The sequence below is a fragment of the Tamandua tetradactyla genome, chromosome 15 (genome assembly GCF_023851605.1).
Source record: "Tamandua tetradactyla isolate mTamTet1 chromosome 15, mTamTet1.pri, whole genome shotgun sequence".
NCBI lineage: Eukaryota > Metazoa > Chordata > Mammalia > Pilosa > Myrmecophagidae > Tamandua > Tamandua tetradactyla.
The window spans coordinates 79,702,027-79,723,417 of record NC_135341.1 but is presented as its reverse complement, the minus strand read 5'-3'; the positions used below and the strand labels follow the sequence as shown (position 1 = coordinate 79,723,417).

At 40.2% G+C, this 21,391-nt stretch overlaps 2 long non-coding RNA genes across 3 annotated transcripts in view; one reads left to right on the top strand and one right to left on the bottom strand.

Moving 5' to 3' along the window:
- Positions 1 to 21,391, top strand: part of LOC143657614 (uncharacterized) — a 94,933-nt gene that overhangs the window by 50,891 nt on the left and 22,651 nt on the right. The gene's annotated exons all lie outside the window — the stretch shown is intronic.
- LOC143657615 (uncharacterized) lies at positions 731 to 15,444 on the bottom strand. Of its 2 annotated transcripts, none has more exons than XR_013162922.1 (3): positions 15,106 to 15,441; positions 4,239 to 4,337; positions 731 to 888 (listed from the first exon to the last, which is right to left on the bottom strand). It is a non-coding gene; the product is annotated as an uncharacterized LOC143657615 (long non-coding RNA). The 2 variants fall into 2 exon arrangements; XR_013162923.1 differs by lacking the exon at positions 731 to 888 and adding an exon at positions 3,417 to 3,993 and having other exon boundaries at positions 15,106 to 15,444.

Here is a 21,391-nt window from a genome sequence, read left to right as displayed (position 1 = left end):
ATCTTTCAATTCATATTTTGGGGATGATGTCTTTGTTCTTTCCCTACCCCCTTCCCTTCATGAAGAGGAACTTTTAACTGTATTGGATTCCAGTGTGTAGACTCAGCCCCTGCTTTCTAGAGGGGGAGGTCACAGTGTGTTGGAATGGCACACACAAGAAGTGCTTTCTCTCTGACTCTTCTTTCTACGCATATCACAGGAACAGTGAGCCGGGCTGAGGCCTGCCTCCTTGGGGTGGCTTGCGTGTCTCAAATCCTCTACTTCTGTTTTCCTGTGAAAGTGCTGGGAGAGGGCTGGTGGTCAGTTATACAAAAAGTCCTTTGTTGAAGTATTAAACTATAAGTGGACATAGCGTATTTTCATTTGCTAAATCTGGCATCCGTGTGCCAGCCTGTGTGAACTTGGTGACCGGAACCCCACTGACAACTGGGGTGGACACCCATCAGTGCCCAGCGATGAGGACTGAGCTGGAAGTGACCTCGGTAGAGAAGAGCATGGAGTGGGAATGGCTGTGGCCCCAGCTGACACCTGTTTCCCCATGGCCAGGATGGCACATAAATTGTACCTCACACGCACCCATATTAAACTATGTTGGGAGTGGGGGGGGGGGCGGGGGGAGAACAGAGGAAGAATCCTGAACTGGTTTCCTCTCAAAAGGCTCTGAGAGGAAAACATCTGAAAGTGACTGAGTTACTCTGCATTGGTAAGATTAAGCAGAAATGAGAACTTCAGAACTAAGTTTAGTTATAGTGTCGTAAAATCACATTTTTCACATCTGCGTCTGTGAAAATGTACACCTGCTGCAGATAAAAACAGGCCTGACAAGATTGTCTCCATGTTCTCTTCCATCAGGACAGTTCCACAACTGAAGAGGTGAGCCTTGAGACCCTTGAAGGAAAAGTGGGACATGGGTCAAGGCAGGGTAGGAGGAGAGAGGAAAATGACGACTGCTGCCTGTGACAGGGGGCCTTGTGTGTTAGCTGTTTCTCAAACATTTGGAGAACTTGCTAGGGTTTAATTAATTATTATTAATGGCAAGAGGCAGCTGATTTAAGCTGATTAAGCTGATTTAGGAGCTGTTTTCTCAGGAGACTTATGAACAGGCTTTCCAGAGAACCAAATGGGGAATGCTTTTTTTTTCCCCACAGGGAGAGTCACAAAGGACTTTAGACCCAGCAAGTCTGAAAGCTGAGGGAATCGGTGCAGAGAGCACCCTGTTTACTTCGTGTCTAAGAGGTCGTGACGTGTAGCAGACATTATCCACTTTCCTTGCTCTTGCGAAAGGCTTGCGCGCCTCCCATCCCCCCACCTCCCCCCCATCGCTGCGGAGGTGCAAGGGTGCCCAGACAGGGTGGTGGTGGTGGGGAGAAACAATCCGGGCAGGAAAGCAGAGAGAAAGCCATTCTAAAAGAGAGCGCGGGGTGGGGGGAGGTGGTGGTGGTGGAGGATAAGCCAATTCAAAAAGGCTTGAGAGGGGGGAAAAATGATCCAGTGGGCGGGGGGAGGGGGAGGTGCCGCGGGGGCGCTTGAGTCCAGGAGAGCCCTCCCCCGCCCCTCACCTATCCTTCCCACCCACCCCCACCCGTCCCGGCTCAGGGAGCTCGACTGAGGCTCCCGCCCACGGAGAAGAGCTGAGTCACCCGGGTTGGTGACCAACTCCCTTGGAGGAGCCCCGGGGCCTGACGCAGGAGCAGGGGTGAGGTGTGTTGCCGGAGCACATGGTGGCTCAGAGCCCACTTGGATATATCAGTCCTATTAATCAATACTCACACCTATAGATTCACATATGAAGGGAGCGAATGCTGGAGGCGGGGGAACCTTGCCCTATATCCTCACTGGCTTTGGAAGACATTATATTAAAAAAAAGGAAGGCTGAAAGAAGGGGTGGGCAGTGGCCATAAATATGTCACTGCATTTTAAACCTGGCCACTTGTGAAGAATAATGAGGAATGAAAATTGAAATATTCGCTATCTGTGATGTTTAATAGCAGACTTGGGTTTTCTAGGTTGTGTCTTTTGATACCAGCATTTCTGGCAGCGATTATTGAGTGCTTTGCACTAAAACTGGGAAGACCTGTTTGACAGGAAACACCTACCTCAGAGATTCTACCCAAAATTTGGAGGTCTGGGAAGAAATTGATTTAATTCCTGAATTGATTTAATACTGAAACGAGGTATTAAGGAAGATCAGCACTATTGCATAAAAGGTTGCAATAAAAAAAGTGAAAAGAGAAATTTTGAGATGGAAGCATCCAATAAAATGGGTCAAAAACAGTGTGCACAGCTTTAGAGAACTATACAGGATTGTGCAAAACCTTGGAAACAAAGCATACTTAACATTTTTACACAGTGAGGTGAACATAAACCCATGCCATACTGCGAAAAGAGTGTTAGGCAGTCTAACACTCAGAACAAGCCAAAGCTTGTGGGGGGGGGGGGAAAAGCCTAAAGACAAGCAAAAGATTTTTTTAAAGCTATGCTTAGAGCAAAAAAAGACCATGGAAGGGGTAGACCTGCTGTTTGGGAAATTTAGTGCAATGCTTGGGGATGATAATTAGGGAAGGGAGAATTACATTGCCCCAGCATTGCTCTGTCTGCTCCAAGGAGAGAATGCTTTTCAAGTCCCACAGAGGCCAACAAATACACAGAGGAAGGAAAGATGGGGCAAGCGATACAGGTTCCAAATATTTACCAGCCAGGGTTGTGCTTTTTGGAAACTGCTATTGGTAGTTGGTGAAAAAATGGAGGATGATAATGAGATAAACTAGACCCTTACACAAAGGGACTTTAGTACTTGTTTTTAAGTTTACTTTTCTGTGGACTAACTTCTAGCATTCCAGGGAGTATGTGATAAGTGGCAAGGGCTGGCTTGCCCTCCCACCTGCAAGCCCTCTTAATGCCAGTTTACAGAGAAACAGCATAACAAGAGTTAAACCTGCAGCTTACAGATCAAGGTCAAAAGCCCTGCCAACTCCCCATTCTCTTGCGTGGAGAGAAAAGGTGGGAAGGCAATAGGGGGTCCTCTGGTCCCAGGGGCAGGGGAGGGAGCCACAGTGTCATTCTCTGCTAAACAGACACCTGTTCCCAGCAGGTGCCTTAATCATTAATCCCTTAAAATAGCGACTTGTTCCCTAAGCATTCTGGGTTCTTAGTTTAAAAAAAAAATTCTTTACTGCTTTCTTTAAATGAACAATATCTAGTCATGGTATGAAATTTGGAAAAATATTTTGAAAAGCATAAAGAATTTTTTAAAATGCCAACTTTAACCTTATTTCTAAAAGATAACCCCAACTAATTCTTTCTTTTATAGTGGTTAGTATTTTTCTCTGATAATAGCAGGGCATACATAGGATCAAATTTTGGAATATAGAGAAAAGCTTAAGGAATACATAAGAAATCATCTGTAATTTCACCAGGGCTGACATTTTAATGTTTTTTCTTCCAGTCATTTTAAAATTTGCAAACACACACATGCATATACATACATATATAGATAAATTTTTAATAATATTTGTCATATTGTTATTCAGTTTCCTCTCTTATGTTTTGCACTTAATATTATATCATGAACAGTTTCCTTACCATTACATGCTGTTCAAAAACATAATTGTAATTGGCCATCTGGTATTTTACTGTACCACAGTTCATTTAACTGTTACTTCAATGTTGGACTATGGCTTGTTTCCAGTTCTTCATTTAAAAATAATGCCCTTATAAACACCCTTGTGTGAAAATCTTCATGTAGGATAAATTTCTAAAGGTTGAATTACTAGGTCAAAGAGCATGAATATTTTTAGGGCTTCTGATACATATTGCTGCATTGTCCTCTGGGAAGTCTGTGCCAGCTCCTATTCCCCTAGCTGGTCAAGTGAGTTCCCATTCCTTGTCGCCTTCTATTATGATTTGCAGTTGCTGCCCAAGGCTTCCAGGCCTCACAGCTCTGTGCAATCCCATTGCACCACTGCCATCTTGTGTTCTCCCTCTGTGGCTTTTCTAGGAGGAAAGAGAGAGGAAGTTTTGATCCTTGGACTATATGAAAAGCTGTTCCTACGTTCTTCTAAAAACCTTTACTGTGCTATGGCTATTTTTATGTTGCTGCTTTGAAAAGGTGATATGGCTTGCCCTCAGCTTCGACCAGCTGGGTAACTCCTGCTTGTCCTTCAGGACTCAGCTCAGTCTGGCTTAGGAGCTGCTCCCTTGTTCTCCTGTATTCACAGTCCTTCCCTCTTAGCACTCACCGTATATACTGTGTGCTCATATCTCCCTTCCAGAGGTGAACTTTCTGAGGGCAGCGATGTGTCTTTTTTTCACTGTGCCTTCAGTATCTGACACTGCACCTGCAGACATGGATACTCAATAAATGCTGAATAAATGTTTACTTAAAAAAAAAAAAGTCCTCAAAGTTTTCTCCCTATTTCTATGCCCAGTATCCCATCCCATTCCCCATAAATATTTACTGGGAGTTTTTCTCATATAAGCATCCTGTTGTTCTTTATCCTTGTTTGATAACCTAGAGTTGACCTTGGGGCACACATGCAAGAAAAAAAATGGAGGAATAAGAGAACTAAAAGGGATGGGGAAAAGAAAGAGAGAAGGAGAACTAGGTCAGACCCTAAATTATTATACTTTACATTTCCATATGATTTTACAGTTTACAATATGCTTTCATACACTTTATTTTATTTTATTGTGGTGATTCTAAGGCCCCTGGATGGGACAGACTCTCAAGCCGTGCCATGATAGCCCTCTGTGCCAACCTCCATCACGCCTCATGGTTGCTGGCATATAGTTATTAGTGTCCACTGATGGATCCCCAGCACTCAACACAGTTCTTTTGTTCAGTAAATTTCTATATTGTAGCTATTTAGTAAATATCTATGGACCCTGGGGAAAAAGATCATTATTATCTACATCTTAAAGAGGAGGAAATGAAGCTTGGAGAGTTGACATCTGAATCTAGGGAATTAGATTCCAAGTTCAGAGCTCTTTCCACTACATGTCAACTAATGTAGTGGACTTCTTTTTTTCCCATGAGAAAATATGGAAGTGGGAAAAGATGGAAGAGGAGAATCATGGTGGGAAAAAGTGAAGACAGAGGGGACGAGGAAACCATGGAGATGGAGAGAGTGGAGAGGAGTGGTTTGAAATTGAGACCTTGATGATGAGAGGTAGGACAGAGGATGGGCAGTTCTGTCACTCTATCAAGCTTAGCGAACCAAGATTCCACCCACAATTGGCACTTTTTTAAGACCCAACTCTCCATATTCTCAGGCCAGCCAAAGACTGCATTGCCATACCTCTGAGAATACACTGAGAGGCAGTGGGCGAAAAGGTTCTTTTAGGGATGTGAGAGGATCAGGATGCATCCCCTGGCTGCCTAGAATTGAGGTGAAGCTTTTCTGTAGAGGGGGAGATGTGCTTCCTGGAGTGGCACAAATGAAGACCAACCAGTGCTGTGGCATAGCTGTCAATGCTTTCACTTTTGTACCAGTGCCATGATAGTTGTTTTGAAGTCTTGAGAGGCAGCAGGGCATAGAGATTGAGAGTGCAACCTTTGGAACCAGACCACCTGGAATCCTGGCTCAATCACTTCTTTGTTGTAACCTTTCTGTGATCTAGTTTCCTTGTTTGTAGAGTGGGAATAACAAAGGTACCTAACTCATTGGGATGGTGTGAGGATAAAATGGAATAATGCATGCAAAGAACATAGAACAGAGTCTGGTCCATGGTTGGCTTTCGATAAATGCTGGCTATCTTTTTTAGGATTGCATTAGAGTTCCAGATGTGGAGAAAAGTGTCTGCAGTTCTGTCCAGTAGACAAGGGGCATGGTACCCATTTTCCATTGCCTGAGACCTGCTAAGAACTCCTGGGCACTGGGAGGACATCCACAAGGCCACGCCTCAGTACATCCTGCCGTTGGCAACAGCTTCTGGGAAAACTGATGGACTCTTCAGGAGCTGTTGACCGCCACTTAGGGTTCTGCACTCTCTACCCCTACCTCAGCTGGATACCAGAGGTCATGTGGCATTTTCTTCCCTCAGCTTGCGGTTGACGTTCACTTTAAGATAGCAGTAGACATAGGGCTGGAGTTGGGCACCGAGAGAACCACTTCGAAGCTAAGTGCTAGAGAGCATAGCAATTGAGGTTCAGTACACTCTTAGATACACGATTGCAAGTTTAGGCTAGAGCCAGCGAATGTGGTTTGTTTGGCCAGCATGATATCTCTCTCTCTCTTTCTTTTTCTCCCTCTTTCTTCTTTCCTTCCTCTGTTCCTCTTTCCCTCCCTCCCTCCTTCCCTCCTTTCCTTCCTTCCTAATACCTTTATTCAATTCCTAATCTTAGTTGACACAGTTATGTCACAGGCTAGAACAGAAAGATGCCCTCTATTCTAGATGATCCTACTCAACAGTCTCTTTACCTGTCACTGGCACTTCTTTGTCACTGGTGAATTTTTCACTTATAGTGGGTCACAAGCTCCTCTGCAGCTCCTCCCTTAGTCTAGCTCTGTGTTATATTCCCACGGCTGTCCAAGCTCCTCATCAGGGCTAACTTGGCCCTCCATGACTTGGCCTCTGATGACATCTTCCTTTTCCTCTCTTGTTCCTGTCCCTCCTCCTCCTCCATTCAGTTCTGACACTTGAAGCTCTACCCATATGAGCTGGAGTGGTTCTTGGAACACTGCATATTTTCACCTCTTTGTCTTTGTTCCTTCTGTCTCTTCCCACATCACCTGCCTAATTCTTCCTAATCTTTTCAGACTCAATTCAGGCCTCACCTCCCTCTGGAAGCTTCTCTGACCCCCTTATGCTGGATCAGATTCTTTCCTCAGTTTTTCTATAACACTCTGACCAAATCTCCAAACTAGGCTTGACACATTGTGTCATAATTTATGCACCGTGTTTGTCTCTCTTATAGACTTCACCTCCCTGATGATAAAATTGATATCTTATCAACTTTCCGATGCCCAAAGTAGCCTATATTTAGGTTCTCAGTAAGTGTTTGTAGAATGAATTCTGGGATGACTAAGGTTAGAGATTTAAAAGAAGCAATAAAAAGTATGAGACATGTATCAGACATTATAAAAACACACAGAACCAAAAACAGAATCAAATATACTTTCTAGAGATGACATAACAGTTATTGAAAATCTTAGTGGAAGCGTTAAACAGCAAATTATACAGAACTGAAGAGAAAATTGGTGACTAGATTGCAGCACAGAGAAATCAAGATATGGAAAATATGAAAGAATAGTTAATGCACATATATGTGTGTATATATATTTATATATATGTATATACTCATATATATCTTTATATATATTGAGAGAGTTCTAGAGGTTAAAAGACATTGTAGAAAAATAAAATTTGAAGAGACAATGAGAATTTTCTAGTGTTGGTGGAAGACAGAAATGCTCTAATTCAGGGAGCATGAGTCTCAAGCAGGGTAAACAAAAAGGAAGATCCATATGAAGACACTTATAGTGACAATGCAGACTATCAAAGAAAAGAGAATATTCTAAAAGCAATCATGGAGAATATATTCTACCTACAAAGGAGTGATAATTAGACCAACAACAGGAAACCACTACAGTAGAAACCAGAAAAAATAGGGAAATAATACTGCTGAAAGACACTAAATGTTAGACTTTTCTAACATGAGAAGCAGACTTCTCAGCCATTAGTGGAAACCAGAAAACAATATAGAAAAAAGCTGCCTGCTGAAAGACACTAAATGCTAATTTAGAATTATTTTTCCAGATAAATGATGATACAAGAATGAGGACAAAAATGAAGACATTTGCAGATAAAAAATGTTGAATGAATTACCACTAATAGATCTTTTTTTTTTTATTAACGGAAAGAAAAAAAAAGAAATTAACACAACATTTAGAAATCATACCATTCTACATATGCACTCAGTAATTCTTAACATCATCACATAGATGCATGATCATCGTTTCTTAGTACATTTGCATCGGTTTAGAGGAACTAGCAACACAACAGAAAAAGATATAAAATGTTAATATAGAGAAAAGAAATAAAAGTAGTAATAATAGTAAAAAAACCCAAAAAAACAAAAAACCCTATAGCTCAGATGCAGCTTCATTCAGTGTTTTAACATGATTACTTTACAATTAGGTATTATTGTGCTGTCCATTTTTGAGTTTTTGTATCTAGTCCTGTTGCACAGTCTGTATCCCTTCAGCTTCAATTACCCATTGTCTTACCCTGTTTCTAACTCCTGCTGGACTCTGTTACCAATGACATATTTCAAGTTTATTCTCGAATGTCCGTTCACATCAGTGGGACCATACAGTATTTGTCCTTTAGTTTTTGGCTGGACTCACTCAGCATAATGTTCTCTAGGTCCATCCATGTTATTACATGTTTCATAAGTTTATCTTGTCTTAAAGCTGCATAATATTCCATCGTACGTATATACCACAGTTTGTTTAGCCATTCTTCTGTTGATGGACATTTTAGCTGTTTCCATCTCTTTGCAATTGCAAATAACGCTGCTATAAACATTGGTGTGCAAATGTCCGTTTGTGTCTTTGCCCTTAAGTCCTTTGAGTAGATACCTAGCAATGGTATTGCTGGGTCGTATGGCAATTCTATATTCAGCTTTTTGAGGAACCGCCAAACTGCCTTCCACAGTGGTTGCACCATTTGACATTCCCACCAACAGTGGATAAGTGTGCCTCTTTCTCCGCATCCTCTCCAGCACTTGTCATTTTCTGTTTTGTTGATAATGGCCATTCTGGTGGGTGTGAGATGATATCTCATTGTGGTTTTGATTTGCATTTCTCTAATGGCCAGGGACATTGAGCATCTCTTCATGTGCCTCTTGGCCATCCGTATTTCCTCTTCTGAGAGGTGTCTGTTCAAATCTTTTCCCCATTTTGTAATTGGGTTGGCTGTCTTTTTGTTGTTGAGTTGAACAATCTCTTTATAAATTCTGGATACTAGACCTTTATCTGATATGTCATTTCCAAATATTATCTCCCGTTGTGTAGGCTGTCTTTCTACTTTCTTGATGAAGTTCTTTGATGCACAAAAGTGTTTAATTTTGAGGAGCTCCCATTTCTTTCTTTCTTTCTTCAGTGCTCTTGCTTTAGGTTTAAGGTCCATAAAACTGCCTCCAGTTGTAAGATTCATAAGATATCTCCCTACATTTTCCTCTAACTGTTTTATGGTCTTAGACCTAATGTTTAGATCTTTGATCCATTTTGAGTTAACTTTTGTATAAGGTGTGAGATACGGGTCTTCTTTCATTCTTTTACATATGGATATCCAGTTCTCTAGGCACCATTTATTGAAGAGACTGTTCTGTCCCAGATGAGTTGGCTTGACTGCCTTATCAAAGATCAAATGTCCATAGATGAGAGGGTCTATATCTGAGCACTCTATTCGATTCCATTCGTCGATATATCTATCTTTATGCCAGTACCATGCTGTTTTGACCACTGTGGCTTCATAATATGCCTTAAAGTCCGGCATTGCGAGACCTCCAGCTTTGTTTTTTTCCTCAAGATGTTTTTAGCAATTCGGGGCAACCTGCCCTTCCAGATAAATTTGCTTATTGGTTTTTCTAATTCTGAAAAATAAGTTGTTGAGATTTTGATTGGTATTGCATTGAATCTGTAGATCAGTTTAGGTAGGATTGACATCTTAATTATATTTAGTCTTCCAATCCATGAACATGGTATGCCCTTCCATCTATTTAGGTCTTCTGTGATTTCTTTTAGCAGTTTTTTGTAGTTTTCTTTATATGGTTTTTTTGTCTCTTTGGTTAAATTTATTCCTAGGTATTTTATTCTTTTAGTTGCGATTGTAAATGGGATTCATTTCTTGATTTCCCCCTCAGCTTGTTCATTACTAGTGTATAGAAAAGCTACAGATTTTTGAATGTTGATCTTATAGCCTGCTACTTTGCTGTACTCATTTATTAGCTCTAGTAATTTTGTTGTGGATTTTTCTGGGTTTTCTACGTATAGTATCATATCGTCTGCAAACAGTGATAGTTTTACTTCTTCCTTTCCAATTTTGATGCCTTGTATTTCTTTTTCTTGTCTAATTGCTTTGGCTAGAACTTCCAACACAATGTTGAATAATAGTGGTGATAGTGGACATTCTTGTCTTGTTCCTGATCTTAGGGGGAAAGTTTTCAATTTTTCCCCATTGAGGATGATATTAGCTGTGGGTTTTTCATATATTCCCTCTATCATTTTAAGGAAGTTCCCTTGTATTCCTATCTTTTGAAGTGTTTTCAACAGGAAAGGATGTTGAATCTTGTCAAATGCCTTCTCTGCATCAATTGAGATGATCATGTGATTTTTCTGCTTTGATTTGTTGATATGGTGTATTACATTAATTGATTTTCTTATGTTGAACCATCCTTGCATACCTGGGATGAATCCTACTTGGTCATGATGTATAATTCTTTTAATGTGTTGTTGGTTACGATTTGCTAGAATTTTATTGAGGATTTTTGCATCTATATTCATTAGAGAGATTGGTCTGTAGTTTTCTTTTTTTGTAATATCTTTCCCTGGTTTTGGTATGAGGGTGATGCTGGCTTCATAGAATGAATTAGGTAGTTTTCCCTCCACTTCGATTATTTTGAAGAGTTTGAGGAGAGTTGGTACTAATTCTTTCTGGAATGTTTGATAGAATTCACATGTGAAGCCGTCTGGTACTGGACTTTTCTTTTTAGGGAGCTTTTGAATGACTAATTCAATCTACTAATAGATCTTTAATAAAAGAATTAAAAATAGAGGAACTTAAGGAAGAAGAACTCCAAAGGGAGGTATAAAATACAAGAAGGAATGGTAGACAAGATATTGGCAAACATGTGACTAAATCCAAATAAATAATAGCTTTATGATATAATAATAATACTGACTATATCTGAGGTTAAAAAACAAGAGGGATTAAAATATTGGCTAACTTTAACATAATAGAGGTGATTAGAATTAAAAAATTCTAAGATCTTTGTATGGTTTGGGATGAGGCTCGGGATACTTTAAGTATGCCTGTTTAAAATTTAAGGGAAACAGCAAAAACAGAAAATAGAATTAGAAATTAAAGGTTGAAGAGGGGGAAATAGGGACTGAATGATAGTCAATTCATCAAAAAGCAGGAGAGGAGAAAATTGTGTATAGGAAAAGTAAGATAAATTGAAAGTATAATAAATGTAAATGGGCCAAATTTGTTTGACATTATCAATTGTTATTAAAATAAATCACAAATATAGCTATAACTATTTACAAGAGACATACCTAAAACATAAGAATGGTGGAAGGTTGAAAGTAAAAGAATAAAAAAAGGAATAAAAGAAAATAAGTAAAGGAAGAAAAAAGGTCTAGCATATCTAGACATGATAGATAAATAGTTAAAGTAGATTAAAAGAAAAGCATTATTACAGGATCACTATATAATGATAAAAGAAAAGTTCACTGGGGAGATACAACAATTCTAAACTTATATTCACCTGATGGTCTCAAATTATATAAATCTCATATTACCAGAATTATAAAAAGAAAATAAAACTATGATCACAACAGGAGACTGAAACAGTATTTGATGGATCAAGTAGACAATGAGTTAGTAAAGGATTTAGAAGATTTAAACAACAGAATTAATTAATTTGATTAATGTTGATTTAATATATATGCAAAAAAAATTGGCCTCATGGTAAGTTACCACTGTAAAATACCAAATCTTTACTGGCAGACAGATAACACTCTTTATTCTGTAAAAATGTGACTGATCTCTGATACAGAAAACAATGTATTTTTTTTAATTTAGGAATTTAAAAATGCACTTCTAAGTAACTTTTTGATAAAAGAAGAAATCGTAAGAAAACAAATACTAGAAATGAATAATTATGCAACACGCAGTGTGTCAGAAATGCTTTAAGGATGGACTGGCTGGAAGGCAGAGTGATGCCATCTTCTTTGTGAGGGTTTGCCAGTCCCAAAGTCAATAATGGAGGAAAGTGTTCCTGGGGAGGAGTGGTTACGAGATTTCCCTGCTGCCATAAAGGAAGCAAGCATGAGGCCATGCCCTGACTCCCAAAGACTGGATTCTATTCTTCACTCTGTGGCCTGTGAAACGCCAGGGGTAAGAGAGTAAATTGCTCCCACAGTCCTGCTGCTGGCCCATTCTGCCACATTAGAAGGAAATTAGAGGGATGCAGGTTCCAGTTGAGACTTGAGCTGCCTCTGAGATGGGCGAGAGGGGGTTCTCAGATGTTGACTTTTGAGGCAAGATTACCCTTCAGCCTTGGAATGGATGTGTGGCAAGGTGAACCACAACCGCTATTTCCATGCTGGATCCATGCACCGATAGTGTGTGCTCCTACTGGAGTAAGTACTGCAGCAGGCAGCCTACTAAGAGGCAGAAGAAGTAAAGGGTGTGGAGCTCAGCCAGGATAAACAATATTGGACTTCATCACTACATTGAAGCTCGCCCCAGTTCTTCCTGCTCCAGTAAACAGTATTCCTGCTATGGGAACAGGAGGTCATGTTAGCAGTTGACAGGAAGTGGGATTAAGTAACCAAATGCAGACCTGAGATTCTGGGGTTGGCTTTGGAAGTAGAAAGTAACATGGGTATAGCTTCACCCTTACCCTGGAAGAAATCCTCAACTGAGCTCACATTTTGGGGAAAGAAGCAGACTATAATATCAACATCTGAGGACTCCCTCTTGCCCATCTCAGAGGCAGCTCAAGTCTCAACTGGAGCATGCATCCCTCTAATTTCCTTCTAATGTGGCAGAATGGGCCAGCAGTAGGACTGTGGGAGCAATTTACTCTCTTATCCCTGGCGTTTCACAGGCCACAGAGTGAAGAATAGAATTCAGTCTTTGGGAGTCAGGGCATGGCCTCATGCTTGCTTCCTTTATGGCAGCAGGGAAATCTCGTAACCACTCCTCCCCAGGAACACTTTCCTCCATTAGCCCAGAGTGGCCCAACACCTCTGGTGGTGATGGCCCCGGCATGCCTCCAAGTTCTCTGATTTTTCTTGTGAATGATGGTGTGGCTCTTGTCCTGTGCGAGAGGGGATTAAGGGTGAATGTTGACGCGTCTCCCATTACCCAGTCCCAAGATTTATTAGAAGGGGCAAATGGATCCAGTCAGGGTCACTCGCTAACATCTCCTATAGGCGCAAGAGAGAAATGACTTTCAAGTCTCTTGGTCCAGAGATTCATAACACTTCCCGTAATAAGTGTCTCCTGAAGGGCACCTTAAAACGGTTTTATAGTCCTGTTCACCAGAGACTGTAATTCAGTAGGTAGGGATGGGACTCATGAATTTGCATTTCTGAGGGGCTCCCAAGTGATACAATGCTGGTGATCTGAGGATCCTACTTTGAGAATTACTGAAGAAGAAGATGGAAAAGCAGCAGAGGGAGGAGGGTAGGAGACTGAATTAGCAGAGGGAAGAGGATGGGATCCCTAGGGTCTTGTATTAATATGGGACAGCCCTTTTATGGGCGAGAGGTCATCCAAAATCCCCAGCTTTACTCTTCCCTGGCACTTAAAGATTGTTTTGGCTTTGCCTACTTTGTTTCTTTCTCTCATCTACACAAAGAGAAGACCTGTTTCTTAGAGTTTAGAGGGATGGAAAATGAAGAGGAAAGGAAGAGGAAAGAAGAATAGAAAGTTCTCGGCCTTGTGATGGAGGGGAGGAGTTTTTCAGGCAGTTTTAGGGAGATGTGTGGGAGCAGCTGTGGGGCATGGGGGAAATGGATAGGAGGAGAAAGAGAATTTCTTTGAGCACCCTGGGGGCAGGCTATGACCCAAGATAGCTCAAAGGTGTTTGAGAGGTGCAGAAAAGAACTCAGGTTACCCCGAAATTATTTTTGATGGTGGGATGATGTGTTGTAGGGCATAATGCTGCTTTGAGATTGAGGTCTTTGTTTTCACTTGGGTTACGATAAAAGATAGTTCCGACACTGGGGGCTCACGTGGGACCCACCCAGTCCCCCATCCTCATTAATGCCCCCACTACTTCTTTCTGGGCCAGTTTCTGCACACTGTTGCAACTATGGATACCCTGCCTTTTGCCCCTCCTCTCTCCAATTCCTCCACGCAGCCATCAGGCTCATTAGCCTAAACCAGATCTCTGATAACAGTAACTATCCTTCCATAGCTTCTCCCCCAGAGCCCCCGGCCCCCTAGGATCTCAGGTGCTAGAACAGGGCCTTATTTTTCCTCTTTTAATCAAGAGAGTGTTGCAGGTTCCACTGAATATTAATTTCAGCTAAAATCAGTTAGCATTCGAGGCTTCATATTTTTGCTTCCAATCTATGTTTCCAGTGTTATTTCCAACCACACAGACCCACACCCTAAACCTCTGTCCCTTGGACATTTGCTCATTTGCTCACCTCCATGCCTATGCTTGCGCTGTTCCTGCTGCCTGGAATGCTTTTCTTACTACCTCTGCCTAATAAGAACTACCCCTTCTTCAAGGGCCAGCTGAAATGCTTCCTCTCTTATGACACTCCCCGGAATGTCCCCCTTTAAGCACATTCCTCCCTCCTGCCTGGGACTTCATTTGTACTTTCCTGTACTACAAATTCTGCTTGTGTTGTAGTTGTCTGTGTTATAGTCTTATCTATTTGCCTAGACCTGTACTGTTGGTTCAGCAGGTAACCACTAACCACACACAAGGGGCTATTTAAATTCAAATTAATTAAAATTACATAAAATGAAAAATTCACTTCCTTAGTTTCACTAGCTACATCTCAGGTGCTCAGTGTTCCATGTAGCTGGCAATTATTGTATTGGACAGCACAGAACATTTCCATCGTCATAGAAAATTCTATTTAGTAGTGCTGGGACTAGACATTATTCACCCATCTTATGTTTATTTAGTTGCATTGAACTAATTAGAATTAATTAGGAAGTTGTTCTGCTCTGATTTCTCACCTAGCATTGGAGCTTTACCTTTTTTAGCCTTTAAAAATACATATGGAGCAGGCCACTGTGGCTCAGCAGGCAGAGTTCTCGTCCGCTATGCTGGAGACCCAGGTTTGATTCCTGGTGCCTGCCCATGCCAAAAAAATAAAAAACCACACACAAAAAATATGGTAATACCTATCCTTTGATCTCTTTTTCAATGACCCACTGTGCTCTGTTGAGGTATAACCTTGTCTCTGTAGATTGTCTTCATTACACGGCCTTTTTGAGAGTTGTCTGATCCACTGTCTTTTCTAGAGGTGAGTCCAAGGTCATTTCCCGTGACCTAACCTTGGAGGAGCATTCCTTATTAACAAAGCCTCTGCCTTGGTGGAAAGAGCAGAGGCCATGGAACCCTCAGGGACTATACTGCTACCCAGGAGAGGCTGCTCACCCTTCTAGACAGAACTTCCTGTAGGGAGCAAAAGACACAGACACAAGACACCCTGTGACAATTAGCAATGGATTTTGAGGCATCCTTTCTCATTAGCCTCTTGTACGATCGGTTTTGTCCAGAAGATTTCTGGGAACGTAATGACAAGCCAGAGTGACCACAAGAGGGCACCAGCGTACCTCAAACAGCCTTTAGCTCAGAAAACCTCAGGAAGGTTCTGCTGTGTTGCAAGGGCAGGACATAATGGTTAACACATTGGAAAGGAACAGAAAAAAAAAAAAAAAAGGAGAAAAGCCATTGTACTGCTATATCTAATAGGAAGGCTTGCTTACATTAATTTATGATTTCAAGGCATCCTTAAATATAGGAATCCCAAGAACATTAGTCAATACTAGGTAGACAAGGGATTAGATGAAAATACTTCACATAAGGATGTGAATAGGTCAGTAGACTTTAAAACAGAATAAACCTCACTATGATGCAAGGTAGCTATGGAAACATTACTAAAATCATTCTGTTACTTCATGGCTGCAGTGGTTTCTGCAGCCAGGAAATGCTGTCAAGGGAGGGTAGAGTATTGTTTTCTTATAAATAATACAACACAGGATCCTGTATGGAAAGTTGCAAGAAATTAGATTTCAGAGGTAGAGATGTTTCAACAAAAATACCCAACAGCTTTAATTTGGTTTCTGATAACTTAGCTCTGGGTTTGTGGTTAAATTTTTCTTTATTTCTGTTGCAGAAAGGGAGCTGGTGTGAGATTTATTTCCATGGCTCTGGATATATTATATGCACACATGTGTGGACACATTTAGTGTGGCTGATGGAAGTCACCTGTTTGCCCCTGGTACTACCTGCATGAGGGTGGGGGACCTCTATGTAGCTCTTGGACAAGGGGCTGCTGTCTTGTAGGGGATGATGGGTCTGGAGCGCTGCTGCCTAAAGTGCATCACTGACTCCCAGAGTCCCCAAGCCAACTCTCCATGCCGTGGAGCTTCCCAGAAAACCCCCAAAAGCACATAAAAGGTCTCAAGTGGCTGTTCCCTGACCATGCCAACCATGGAAGTGGAGGTTGGGTAAACACAGGAGGTTGGTGTCTGAGGCATTTTTTAAGCAGGGTAAATGTGGCATAAGTCCTAGAGAGATGGTAAATGTCATGCTGGTGGGTGTTAGGGGTTAAGGGTGAAGTTTTATTGTTTTAAGAAGTCATGTATCAGGGCCTGATGCACGTCCCTTCTCCCCACAGAGTTTCAAAGGGGCTGTCTATCCAATAAACAATAACAAATTGGGAATCAAATACACAATATACCAGTGCAGCATGTTCTGGTAAGACGGTGCTGTCCATGTGCCTAACGTCCCAAGATTAAGAAGTGGGACTCTTAGCATCCCCTGATGTCCCCCTAAGTGTTGGGACATTGCCTTTACCAGGCTGGCCACATGGAGAAGGGAAAGGAGAGGGGTGGGGGTGTGTAGCAATGTACAAAGAAGACCATGGCTAAACTGCATGCACAGAGAAAGAAGAAAGGAAAAGAGTTGCACGGTCCTGTAAATTAAAGTGAAAGAAAAGGATCCATTCAATACCCTGGAGGTGATGGTAGGGTAGGAATTTGGTGCAGTCATACTTGTCCTTGGGAAGAGACCTTAGGTTTCTCCTTGTCCAGTGGCTCAAACATGTCAGACAGTCACCAGAACCACCTGGAGGGCTCTATTGAAACAGACATTGCTGGGCCCCACTCAGAATTTCTGATTCAGTAGGTCTGGAGAGTGGCCTGAGAATCTGCATTTCTAACAAGGTTCTGGTGATGCTGCTGCTGCTGGTGCAGGGACCACAATTAGAGAACTACTGCTCTAGAGAAAGTATGAATAATGCAGCTATGGTATGGATTTAAATTCTGCTTCTGAAACAGAAACCTAACAGATGGCCCATTGCTCTCGAGATATAGTTCACCATACAACTCACCCATTAAAGTGTATAATTCAATGGTTTTGGTATGTCCACAGAGTTGTGCAACTCTGTTGGACAACTTTCATCACCCCCAGAAATATATCTTGTACCCATTAGTAGGCACTCCCCACGTCTCCCTGACTCTTTCAGCCCTAGGCAGCTATTAATCTATTTTCTGTCACTATACACTTGCCTAGTCTAGAACACTCATGTACATAGATTCATATAATATGTGGTCTTTTGTGACTGCCTTCTTTAATTTAGAATAATGTATTCAAGATTCACCTATGTTGTAGCATTATTAGTACCTCATTCCTTTTCACTGATGAATATCGGTCCACTGCATGACTATAACATATTTTATTTACTCATTCATCAATTGATGACCGTTTGGATTGTCTATGCCTTTTAGCTATTATGAATAATACTGCTATGAGCATTTAGGTACAAGTTTTTATGTGAATTTGTCTTTATTTTTCTTGGATATATACCTAAAAATGGAATTGCTTGATTATATAACTCTGTGTTTGGAATTTTGAAGAATTGCCAACCTGTTCTCCAAAGTGGCTGCAACATTTTACATTCCCATCAGCAGTGAAAGCTCCAATTTCTCCACATGCCAGCCAACACTTGTCTTTTGATTATAGCTTTTCTAATGGGTGTGAAGTGCTATCCCAAGTGATTTTGATTTGTATTTCCCTGATGGCTAATGATGTTGATCATCTTTTCATATGCTTATTGGCCTTTTGTATACCTTCTTTGGAAAAATGTCTATTCAGATCCTTTCCCCATTTTTAAATTGGGTTATTTCTTTTTATTATGATCATGGCTATGATTATGAGTGGTAAGAGTCCTTTATGTATTGTAGATACAAGTACTTTATAAGATATATGATTCGCAAATATTTTCCTCCATCTTGTGGATTGTTTTTTCACTTTATTGATGGTGTCATTTGAAGCATCAAAATTTTTAATTTTGATGAAGTCTAATTTATTTATTTTTCCTTTATCACTTATCCTTTTGGTGCTGTATCCAAGAAACCATTGCCTACCCCAAGGTCATGAAGATTTATTCTAACGTTTTCTTGTAAGAGTTTTATAGTTTTAGTTCTTACGTTTATGTTGATGATCCATTTGAAGCTTATTTTTGTACATGGTTTAGAAAGGTGTCCAGTTGCATTCTTTTGCAAGTGGATATCTAGTTGCCATACACTACTTCTTAAAAAGGGGGGAAACCCTACTGAAACAAAAGAACCTCCCTTTTGTGGGACTTGTTTTGAATATTGGTGTGATATGAGCCATATTTATTTCTGTAGCTTTGTTCATATGTGATCAAGTATATTCATTGATCTGATTAATGCTTGTAGAGCATCTGCTTTGCGACATGTATGTTTAAGAAGCTGGCAGTACAGCAAAAAATACAGCAAAGTTCCTGCCCACATACTGCTTACACCTTAGTGAGGAAGATCGGCATATGGTAATAAATACATAAGATACATCAGTAGTGATAAGTATCATCAAGAAAAATAAAGCAGAGTAGGAGGGTAGAAAGTGATGTGGGGCTGGAGAGAGGGAGCTCTGTTATATTGGGTAGAGTGGTCAGGGAAAGCCCCTCTCCAAGTGGTCACATTTGTTCAGAGAACTGAGTTAAGTAATGAGCTGGCCATATGAAAATTTGAAGTAAGTACAGATGCAAATGTCCTAAGGCAGGAATGTGCTTGGATTCTTTTAGGAAGAATAAAGCAAGACAGAAAGCTAGAGTGAGGGGAAGACAGGTGGAAAATGACATTGGAGAGGTAATTAGTGATCAGACACATGGGAAAACCAGAGTTCCCAAGAGTTTTCCCATCTTTTGTCTGGGAAAGCATTTTAGCTTGCAGCATTGGACTTGAAGAAATGTTAATTCCATTCTTTTACCCTCTTTGAATCCTGTATCTGACTCAAAACTTTTAGTACACAGGTTAAGAATAAAGAATAAAAGTAAATAAATGAACATAATTCCTAGGCATTGATTTTGGTTGAAAAATCAAATCAAAGTGATTCAAAAGGAAAAAATTAAGTAAAAAAATAAGGAACTTTTTTGTTGTTGAGTTTTAGTGATTGCAGATGGATTGTGATGGGATGAATTTGAAGATTATTGAATACTCCTTTACAAGGCTTAATAAAAATCTTTATTCTTTTTTTTTTCTTTTTTTAATTTTATTTTTATTTTTTATTAATCAAAAAAAAGAAAAGAAATTAACACAACATTTAGAAATCATTCCATTCTACACATGCACTCAGTAATTCTTAGTTTCATCACATAGATGTATGATCATCATTTCTTAGTACATTTGCATCGATTTAGGAAAAGAACTAGCAAAACAGCAGAAAAAGATATAGAATGTTAATATAGAGAAGAGAATTAAAATAATAATAATAATAAAATATATATATAAAAAGGAAAAAGAAAAAAAACAAAAACAAAAGATACAAACACACAAACAAACAAACAAACAAGAAACCATATTTCAGGTGCAGCTTCATTCAGTGTCCCAACCTAGTTACATTACACTTAGGTATTATTGTGCTGTCCATTTTTGAGTTTTTGTATCTAGTCCTGTTGCACAGTCTGTATCCCTTCAGCTCCAATTACCCATTATCTTACCCTGTTTCTAACTCCTGCTGGTCTCAGTTACCAATGATATATTCCAAGCTGATTCTCGAATGTCGATTCACATCAGTGGGACCTTACAGTATTTGTCCTTTAGTTTTGGGCTAGACTCACTCAGCATAATGTTCTCTAGGTCCATCCATGTTATTACATGCTTCATAAGTTTAGTCTGTCTTAAAGCTGCATAATATTCCATTGTAGGTATACGCCACAGTTTGTTTAGCCACTCATCTGTTGATGAACATTTTGGCTGTTTCCATCTCTTTGCAATTGTAGATAATGCTGCTATAAACACTGGTGTGCACATGTCCGTCTGTGTCTTTGCCCTTAAGTCCCTTGAGTAGAAACCTAGCAGTGGTATTGCTGGGTCGTAATCCATTCTGCCATTCTATATCTTTTGATTGGGAAATTCAGTCCATTAAGTTTTAGTATTATTACTGTTTGGATAATATTTTCCTCTACCATTTTGGCTTTTGTATTATGTATATCATATCTGATTTTCCTTCTTTCTACACTTTACTCCATACCTCTCTCTTCTGTCTTTTCGTATCTGACTCTAGTGCTTCCTTTAGTATTTCTTGCAGAGCTGGTCTCTTGGTCACAAATTCTCTCAGTGACTTTTTGTCTATAAATGTTTTAATTTCTCCTTCATTTTTGAAGGACAATTTTGCTGGATATAGGAGTCTTGGTTGGCAGTTTTTCTCTTTTAGTAATTTAAATATATCATCCCACTGTCTTCTAGCTTCCATGGTTTCTGCTGAGAAATCTACACATAGTCTTATTGGGTTTCCCTTGTATGTGACGGATTGTTTTTCTCTTGCTGCTTTCAAGATCCTCTCTTTCTCTTTGACCTCTGACATTCTAACTAGTAAATGTCTTGGAGAACGCCTATTTGAGTCTATTCTCTTTGGGGTGCGCTGCACTTCTTGGATCTGTAAATTTAGGTCTTTCATAAGAGTTGGGAAGTTTTCAGTGATAATTTCTTCCATTAGTTTTTCTCCTCCTTTTCCCTTCTCTTCTCCTTCTGGGACACCCACAACACGTATATTTGTGCGCTTCATATTGTCATTCAGTTCCCTGATCCCCTGCTCAAGTTTTTCCATTCTTTTCCCTATAGTTTCTGTTTCTTTTTGGGATTCAGATGTTCCATCCTCCAGTTCACTAATTGTAGCTTCTGTCTCTTTAGATCTACCATTGTAGGTATCCATTGTTTTTTCCATTTTTTCTTCTTTGTCCTTCACTCCCATAAGTTCTGTGATTTGTTTTTTCAGATTTTCTATTTCTTCTTTTTGTTCAGCCCATGTCTTCTTCATGTCCTCCCTCAATTTATTGATTTGGTTTTTGAAGAGTTTTTCCATTTCTGTTCGTATATTCAGCATTAGTTGTCTCAGCTCCTGTATCTCATTTGAACTATTGGTTTGTTCCTTTGACTG